At 42.8% G+C, this 9,445-nt stretch overlaps 1 pseudogene; it reads left to right on the forward strand.

Annotated features, from left to right (window-relative positions):
- Nucleotides 1–8,355: 8,355 nt before the first annotated feature.
- Nucleotides 8,356–8,832, forward strand: LOC123815648 (annotated as a pseudogene).
- The last annotated feature ends 613 nt before the right edge of the window (nt 8,833–9,445 follow it).

The raw sequence follows: 9,445 nt of genomic DNA on the forward strand, positions 1-9,445 counted from the left end.
GTATGCTCTCTGAGGGCAAGAATCATATCACTCAATATCTAGCACAGGATCCTATATAGTAGCCAATGCTTAGTAGACATGCAATAAATAAATGAATATATGTATACAGAAAGTAGACTTTGCAGTTGATCTTTGAAAGAAGAGAGTTAATAGGGTGAAAGAGACAGAACTCAGAATTTAAGACAGTGAAGTGAGAAAGGGTGGTGAGAAATACATGTCTTTTGCAAATAATGTCATGAAAATAAGACATGCACATAGGAATCTTCATTTATGAAGGTTGCTCTCATGTACTATTAGCTTCTCTCTTCTTGTTTCTCTTCTGTCTGTAGCCTAGAGAAATTCCATTTCTTATCATTTTCCCATCCAGCACTGAAAACTTTGCTATATATAGCAAGGTCTTTGCTAATCTGAAAGCCTTACAAATCTCAGATTTGTTTAGTTAATAGAATCGGCATCAGATATTTCTACAGTCTGGTTTTATTTCTGCTTCACCCAACATCACTGCTGGTGCATTCTGACACATCATCTATTTTTTAAATCCTTTTTATCTTTGGAACATTTTGAAATTATCTCTAAGTCAATTCAAGTCTCATATTTTCACTACATTTCTTATTTTTCCTGCAAATTTAAAACGTTTTACTCTGTCACCTTAAAAAATGAATGCCAGCCTCTGGTACCATTTATATTCATTCAGGCCCTTCTGAACAGATTCCACCTCTTCCTTAATGTCACCAATTTCCTATAAGCACAAAACCTTTCCATTTGCACGCTCATTTACATGTTGAGACTCAGCAGATCCTCTGGTCTCTAAGGACCTTTAAATGGCATTGGAAACATCTTAGTGACGACAACCTAGAGTTGTCCTCACTTTTGTTTTCAATTTTCCTAACAGCCAACATGTACCCTCAGGACCTACCTCCCCCATTTCCCCTGGCTTTATACCCACATGTTCCATGACAGCTAAGAACCAGCTCTCACCACATCCAGCTACTGCATAAGTTGCCATGCAGTTCTCATTACCTACTGTCACCAAGCAAGCTTCCAGAATGGTTTCTGATTTACTCTCCCATACCCACCACTTACCCAAGTGAATCCTAAAGGATTTCCATTCCTTGGATGATGCCTCTCAATGAGAGAGGAGCTGGTACCATCGTGTGGAAAGTGGATCTAATCTAATTCTATTTATCCCCAGCTGCGTGTCTGCCACCATACTGTGCCATCCTCAGAGTCTTTTGGCTCTTATATGCCATCTGATGCTTTTCTATAATGCCACCAAAGAAAGCCTCATTTCTATCTCCTTCTCTCTCCACCTTTAATTCATTTATTCTTGTCTATAGTTACTATTTGTAAAACTAGCTAAAAATTATTGACCTCTTATTATTATGAGTGCTATATTCCCAGGCCCACATTATAGAGCAGAGAACTGAGGCTTAAAGAGGTGAAATCACTTGCCCAGGGTTCCACAGTTAGGGAACAACAGTGATGGTGCTGAGCTATCCACTCTTGTTTCATCCTCACACTAGAACACCTTGCTCTGTGAAGCCGATGTGACTCACTGATGGCTGGTGCAGCAGAGCAGGACAGAGAGGCTGACATCTTGCTTCCAGTTCACTAAGTCCCAGATAGCCTCCCTGGCAGAGAGCCTAGTGATGGCTGCCATGGAAACAACCTTAGCCCACATCTGGTTTGGCTGTTTCCATGGTGCGGTGGCTTCCTGCAACCTTGGCTAATTCTGGTTCTGGCCTGGCCCCTTCTTCAGCTAACTCTACTCTCCAGGCAAGTGATACCCCAGTGGGCATCGGGCAGCAAACACCCATGTGTGGCCCAACCTGCCCTTAGAGAAACAGCATTGACACAAACTTCTTCATAAAAGAACCCTTGCCTCTACATATGTTTTCCTCTTAGCTTCCTAAAAATACATAACCATATCCAAGTGTGTCATCCCCCTGCCCTTGCCTGAAACTTAACTGTATTGCTTACCAGGAATTAATGAAAAATATCTGAATACCATAAAAACTGAATCCAGATACAAAAGAGATTCCCTGCAGATTCTTCTCCATCAACATTTCTTACATTGTGCTTAAATAGACTACTATCTTACATGCATTACTTTTATTTCCCCTAAGAAAATCTTTGAAATCAATGGGAACCTTTGATAGAGGATAAAACATTGCTATTTAATATTACTATTGCCATCATCTGGATCAGCCTGCATATGGTACAACAAGTCAATACCAGGCTGGTTTATCCCCAGCTCAGCTGTTGGACTTCAGAATTTAGGATGTTTCCTCTTTGTACATCTCAACTGCCACCACCAATCCTCCCACCTATGGGAAAGGTGTTTGAAGAGCAAAGGTAACTAGATTTTGATTTTCTTCAGGTATCATAATCTCAAAACTTCAAAACAACTTCCCTGTGGATGTCCTCAGAAGTTTTTGAAATTTATATAGAGCTTTAAAAGCTAAAGTTTTTCTAACTATCTTCTAATTTTTTTCACCAACATAATATTCTCATTGGCATGGTCTTCCTTAATAAAAATCAGGACCTAAAACAATGTTAGCTGGAGACTTAGGACCACTGCTTTTGTGTTTTCAAGTCATTGTTCTCGTGTCACCTGTCATCTGATGTACAAGTACCTGGGCATCGAATGCCACCATGTACTTGGGTAGGAATGGGACAGAGGTGGCTGAGCTGTGATGGGGCAGGCAGAGGGGTGAGCCGGGAGAGCACGCCTGGGCATTTGGGGGAGGCACGATAGAACAGCTGGCTTAGGAGGAGGACCAGGGTGTGTGAAAGGATGCAGCTGGTCCGAGGAAAGCAGGTGGTGGGAAGATGAGAGGACGCCTCTCTCCCCTGAGTCCAGGGTCCATCCTCTCCTCGCCTCCAGCTAGGCCTCCCGCAGTTCTCTGTTTGGTTCTCTTCCTTCCCCTAGGAATCAGTTCCCTGCCTCTCACCCCTGTGAACGCTGCACCAAGTCTCCTCTGCTCTTTTTTCCTTCTCCAAGATTCAGCTTCAGCTGAGCCTGTGGTGTCCCTTTGTCCTTGCTGCTGGCTCCAGGGCCCCAGGCATTACTGTTGCCAAAGCTACTGGCTTTGGGGGCTGTGATTGAATTCCTATTTTGTTAAGAAGGGAACAGGAGGTCTGTGTGTCTTTAGTGGGCTGGAGTTTGAAATGTAAAGTCCTGTGCATTTATTACTACACCTCTGAACAATGTGGTTAGCTCCCTGGGCCCCAGTGTGGCTGGTTGCCCATTAGCATTGAGCATACGCTCTTGTGCATCAGAGGGCTTGACCCATAACAGAGCCCCGGGAGATTGATCTGGACACGTTGGTTTGCAGAGCAAATGAGAGGGACTGGAAGGTAAGTTCTGCCGCACAGCCACCTTGTCGATCCCCTGCGCTCCATCATGCCTAGCTTCATTTCAAGAATGGGACTAATCGTGCAATTAGAAGTTACTAAATATAATGAATGAGCAAATAAGGAAACAAGCAAATAAATAAGTACAACAAGCGAAGGAGTGTGTGGTTGGATAATGCTGTCCGGAAACAAAGAAGGACTGGAACGTGGAAGCAAAGGATTGCTTGTGGGAGCCACACTGGCAGTGAGGGCACAAGCGTTTCCGGCTCCCGAGCTCACACCCGGCACTCAGGGAAGCCAGGCTGCCAGGGGCAGCTCTCAGAGAGGGGCCACTGCGCAGAAGCACATTAACAGGCTGCACTGCTCTGTGGCTTAAGATTAATAATCATAACTAATACTGGTTCTAGGGTATGACTTTTTAGACTATAATTCTTTAAAATTTATTATAGTTTTAAACTTAATTGGGTGAAAATATTTATTGTTGGGGGAGGGGATGCAATTACCCAATTATCAAGGCTAGAATGAATCCTAAGAGGGACACTAAAACTACCTTTAAATACTGAGAGGGTTTTATTACAGCGACTCTTAAAACAATAAATGTTACGTGTTCCTCAGTCTTTTTCACAATAGAAAAGGAACACAATTTTCAAACAGAAAGCAGATAATGCATTTGTGGAGGAAGAAATAAGAAGGGGGTCTGTGCCAACAAGTTTTCCCTCTCAAACCCCCACCCCCTGAAATCGCTTTCTCTTTGAACATTAAGAAAAAGGGGGGCGGCCGGGAGGTAGGCTCAGGTGAGGTTACCGACAATGACATGGAGAGGTGGGAACTAGCATTTGAAATGTGTCGGCCTTTTCCCAAAGGGCGAGTGCTGACAAGGATAATCCTCCCACTAAGATCACATCAGCAATGGGGTAAATGAAAGAAAAGCAAGATCTTGCGCAACCGAAGTCACTGTTTGTCCACAGAAACCTCACCGCAGTGCATCAGTCTGTTCCCCCCACCATGGCACGAAGTGCAAAACAATGTTAAGGAGGCTTTTAAAACACGTCATTGAGATTACACCACCTTTTAAAATAACACAGCACTGAATGCCAGCACAGGTAAAATGTCATTGGGCAAAGGGGGTCCGATATTCCACAGCGTGCTTTATAGCTTTCCAGTGTGTGATAAAATCTGTTCACCAGATGTACTATTTGTCTCCTGTGTAGCATACTTGAACATCCTGGAGGCCTGAGGCCCATTTATTTCATGTAATTGCCTTTCCTGTGCGCACCTTAGGGCACCCTAATTCTCCATTTTATTCCAGGCACTGTACAGGGTACCATCTGGTAGTTGAAAACTCGTCCCGTTTTATTGCACTACCGCAGTGGCCATATTCGGCTGTCCTGCAGGCTTTCGGTGGAGACAGGCTTCTTACTGCCAGCTGTTTATTTCTGCCTGAAATGAAGTAGGCTTGAACTATCAACATGCAGGATTCACACGTACATCATCACTGGTCCATACGAGCTTGACAGAGGTTCCCAGGCAACCTGCAGACTCGAAGCACTTTCGTATTGCTTCGCACACAGCTGTTAACTTACAGAATTGGGATCTAAATTCTTTGCCTACTTCTGCACGTAATGATACTTTTTAGTATCTCATTTGTATTATTTCAGTTCAGATGAGCACAAAAATAAATGTATTCCATCACATCTGGAAAAGTACCACAGAGAAATCGCTTAATATACAAAGCTGCACACCTCATTATGAGGTTCGTCACTCATTTCAAACCCAACTTTACCTCTGTCCCTCATTAACGCAGCTTTTGTTTCACTGTTGTTTTCATTAAGTTGTTAAATCATTTTTTCAAGGGAATTTGCAAGATCTTGAACAGGCAAGTTTGGAAATAATATACTTGGCAGAAGGAAAATAAATCTCTGAACCACGCAGCCTTTCTGCAGCAAGTCCCCAATGAGAGCGCTTTCCCTCACCTTGTGCACAAATTAGATAGGAAGCACCTCTGCTATCTGTGAGAATTCATCTCCTGTCTCAGACCAGCCCCCCACTGATGCGCCCACACAGCTGGGCAAGCCACTTTAACAAAGGGTCCCTGATATGCAAATAATGCACACCCAGCTGCACGTTTCCAAATGAGTCATTGTTCACCTGCTGGTTCCTCCCTCGCCAAATCCCTCTTGCTGCATGTGTTATGCACCGCCCCCCCTTCCCTCCCAGTTCAACAGGGAAGGCCTGTCGGCTTCGGGAATGGCAATGAAAAGGCTGCAGACAAGAGGGGTCCAGGAGGGGCGGTGGGACAAAGTGAGTGATGAGTTGGTTTACCAGCCACCGCTGCCTCTTGACATGTGTTATCTCGGCATGGCTCAGGGAGATTACCAGTCTTTGGCCCAAGATACGGAAAGACTTCCAGTGTACAATCTGCTACCTGGCACGAGTGACCTGTGTGAAAAAACCTATCAGGGAATGCTGCCATCAATGCTGGCACCTCAGTGCTTCCTTATAGTGTAAGGTGACAAAAGCTCAACCACAATCAAGGATGGGAGACTATGTGAGGTGGAAAAGGCTGGATAGAGACCCCTGTGCAGCAGATTCTTTGCATGTTTTGCATTCATGTCAATGACAAATGTTGCTAAATGCACCTGGTTGTAGGTGTCTGCCTTGATCTAAAGCCTGTTTGAATGAAAAGAATAACACCCTCGTTATTTACTGTTGGAAGCAGAGTTTACTTTGCTGTCTTTAACCTCAGTAGAAATCAGAAATGCCAGTTTGAGAGCAAACTGATGAGTTCTAGGTAACGGAGCAAAGAGTCGTTGGTTGGCATCTTGTAAATCAGTAAAAGGAGACCAGCAAACAAATAGATTCATATTTATTTTCCTGGAGTTTCTCTCTTCTTTGACTCACAGGCAATCTTGTTCTATAAAAATGTTAATGCTGGTCTGAATATGAGGGGTAATTTTTTCCCCCACAGCTCTGTCAAATGTAACTTCCCAATAATTAAATGTGCATCCTTGGGCTCTAAGAGCATTCTTGTTGAACAAAGCAACCGCAAATCCAACTAACCTTTGAAGAATGAGGGTGTCAAAGTATAAGCAGATGTTTTAATTTGCACAATGCCGGGATTTTTTGGATACCAAATGTTCCTAAAATAGTTATTGTATCTAGACAGAAAAAGAAAGATACACGCAGAAACAGCCTATGAGCCTGTCAGTGGCAGCAACACTGTCTCCTTCAGCAGAAGTGGTGTTAGCAGTGTTTACAAAGCTGTATGTTAATCAGCATCTAACAAAGTATCATAATTCCATGATTATAATGTATGAGGAGAATAAAAAAGAGAGCATGACAAAATTGTAAGCACATATACACATACACACACCGTCGCTACAAAGTCCACAGCTAAGTTCAAAGCGGGGTAAGATAAAAACACTCACGCTCTCCCTGGTGTGTGCATTAAAGGTTTCTACAATGATTTAGGAGATCTGTGCTATTTTTTAAAAAAGGAGGATACATATATTTTAGCTTCAAAATTGTAGTATCACGTTGTCTAGCTAGTTGAACTTGTATTGCTTTGGGGAAGTATTAGCCCATGTTTTTTACAAGTGGATGTATGCAGAAAAGATTTATATTAGACATAAGAAAAAATGTCCTGACCTTCAGAAGAGTTGTGAGAAGTCAGAATAGTTTACCCAAGATGGCTGTGGAATTTACCTCCTGGAGATTTTTAGCAACAGACAGGAGATCCATGTGAAATAAGCCCATATGTCTGGGTTTATATCAGAGGAGGTTGAAGTGAGTAGAACGGGCTCATCAAGAGTTTCCCAGTCTTTCTCGTTCTGCCACATGCCTGGGAACAGGCGAGCAGTCCAGCTGCCATCCGAGAAGCCAGGCCTCTCTCCAGCCCGCCCCGGAATCCAGCCTCCCTCCAGTCCTAGGCATGGCATACAGGAAGCTCCTGACCTGAAGGTTAAGCTAGGGAACTCCAGTGCACTGCTGCTGGATGGTTGGGGGTGGGGGCGCAAATGGGTGAAATCTCTATGGTGAGCATTTTTCCAAAATCTACCAAAATTAAAACGTCTGATTTTATAACTTACATGTTCCAAAATTACTATAAATGAGTGATTTATCACAGCAATATTTATAATAGCAAATAATTGGAAACAACTTAAATATCCATTTAAAAAAGACATTAAGTAAGTTGAGGCAGATACATGTTAAAAGAAAGAGGCAGCTTTGTATGTCCCTATAAAAAGGACCTTTAAGATGCTAGCAAAAAATAAAGTAAAATAAAATGAAGTACTAACAAATGACAAAAAAGGTACAGAATATCATGCATAATATACTACTGTTTGTTTTAAATAGAAGAGACTGACTTCCCACAGTATAAAAAAAAACTTTGGATGAACTACTATATCTTTTGAATTTGTATGTAATACCTAATAAAATTAAATAAACTAAAATAAAATAAATGACTGGAGAAGTAGGAAAACTTTTTTTTTCCAGACAAAAATTCTTCAAATAAAGTGAGGAATTTATTCTGTCTTGTTTCCAGTTTTCCCTCAGTCCTTGTCAGGAAGGTATTTAGTGTGTGGAGGCCAGCCAGTGGGGTCAGGCCTGTTTGACGAAGTTCTCTCTTCTCCTTCCTGCCACTATAAATTTCAGAAGAAACAGAAAAGGAAGAAGAAGGTAGGACCTGGTGAGAGGGCACCAGAGAACATGTTCTTGCTTCACAATTCGGTCACAGTGTTAAGTCGAATTGAGTAGACCTCCCTGAGGTTGCTCAGAGGGTAAACTGCTTAGGACCATGGGAAAGGCAAAAAGTGCCAATGGGCAAGAGATGGTCAATTCCACAGATGGAGAAAATGCAGGGCCATTCTCGGCTTGGGTCCCACTGGGCGCAAGGGGAGCGTTCAGCCCAAGCTTGGGGGTTTTCCTTAGTAAGATCTGTATTGATAAGGCCTAACAGAAATGTAACTCAGTGTCACAGAAGCACCAGCGGCCAGAATGAAGTTCAATCCCTTTGTGACTTCTGACCGCAGCAAGAACCGTAAAAGACATTTCAACGTACCTTTCCTCATTTGCAGGAAGATGATGTCTTTTCCTCTTTCCAAAGAGCTGAGACAGAAATACAATGTTCAGTTGGTGCCTATCTGAAAGGATGATGAAGTTCAGGCTGTGCGAGGACATTACCAAGGGCAGCAAATTGGCAAATTAGCCCAGGTTTCCAGGAAGAAAGATGTCATCTACGATGAATGCGTGCAGCGGGAGAGAGCTAGTGGCACAACTGTCCGTATGGGCACTCACCCCAGCAAGGTGGTCATCACTAGACTAAAGCTGGACAAAGACCAAAAAAAGATCCTTGAACATAAGGCCAAATCTCGCCCAATAGGAAAGGAAAAGGTCAAATACAAGGAAGAACAATTAAGAAGATGCAGGAATAATGTAATCTTATATACAACTTTCATTAAAAACTTGAAATGAAAAAAAAAAGGAAATGTAACTCAGTGATAGTAATTCTGGAAATTATCAGCTAGAACTCTCTGAAAATTATTTGAAACCACAGTTGTGGAATCATTTAAAGCATCAGCATCTGTAGCCAACACTACTGTCGGATGCAGCAGTTGGGGTATGGGACTAAACGGATACAGATCTACCACCTCTGAGAGAGGAGAGGCCCGGACAAGTACTCAACCCCTGTGTTTCACCACAGCACCAAGTGCAGAGACGGCACCTACGAAACAGTGGCCAGCGGTGTTGTCTGTTCAAGTATTTGCCACCTCAGCTACTTTGATTCTTCCCCAAAAGTCTTCTTCACTAACTAAGAAGAGACCCTCGGGTGAGGTCATAAGAGAGATCCTTACCCCGTTACTGATATAAGGCAGCTGCATTAGAGATGCTTCTCAACCTAATTCAACATGTGCAGATGTCAGTCCTCGAAAGGCCAGAATCACTGCAAAAGCAACTGTTTAATGTGTTAGATATTATAATCCTCCATCTAAAGATATCCTACTCAAAAGAGAGCGAGTTCTAGCCTTCTACTCCTGAGATTTTTATTTAAAGAATACCCTATCTTTACTTGCTGCTGAGAGGCTGA

Source organism: Phyllostomus hastatus, unplaced genomic scaffold (assembly GCF_019186645.2).
Source record: "Phyllostomus hastatus isolate PE091 unplaced genomic scaffold, TTU_PhHast_1.1 phas_contig_1, whole genome shotgun sequence".
Taxonomy (NCBI): Eukaryota; Metazoa; Chordata; class Mammalia; order Chiroptera; family Phyllostomidae; genus Phyllostomus; species Phyllostomus hastatus.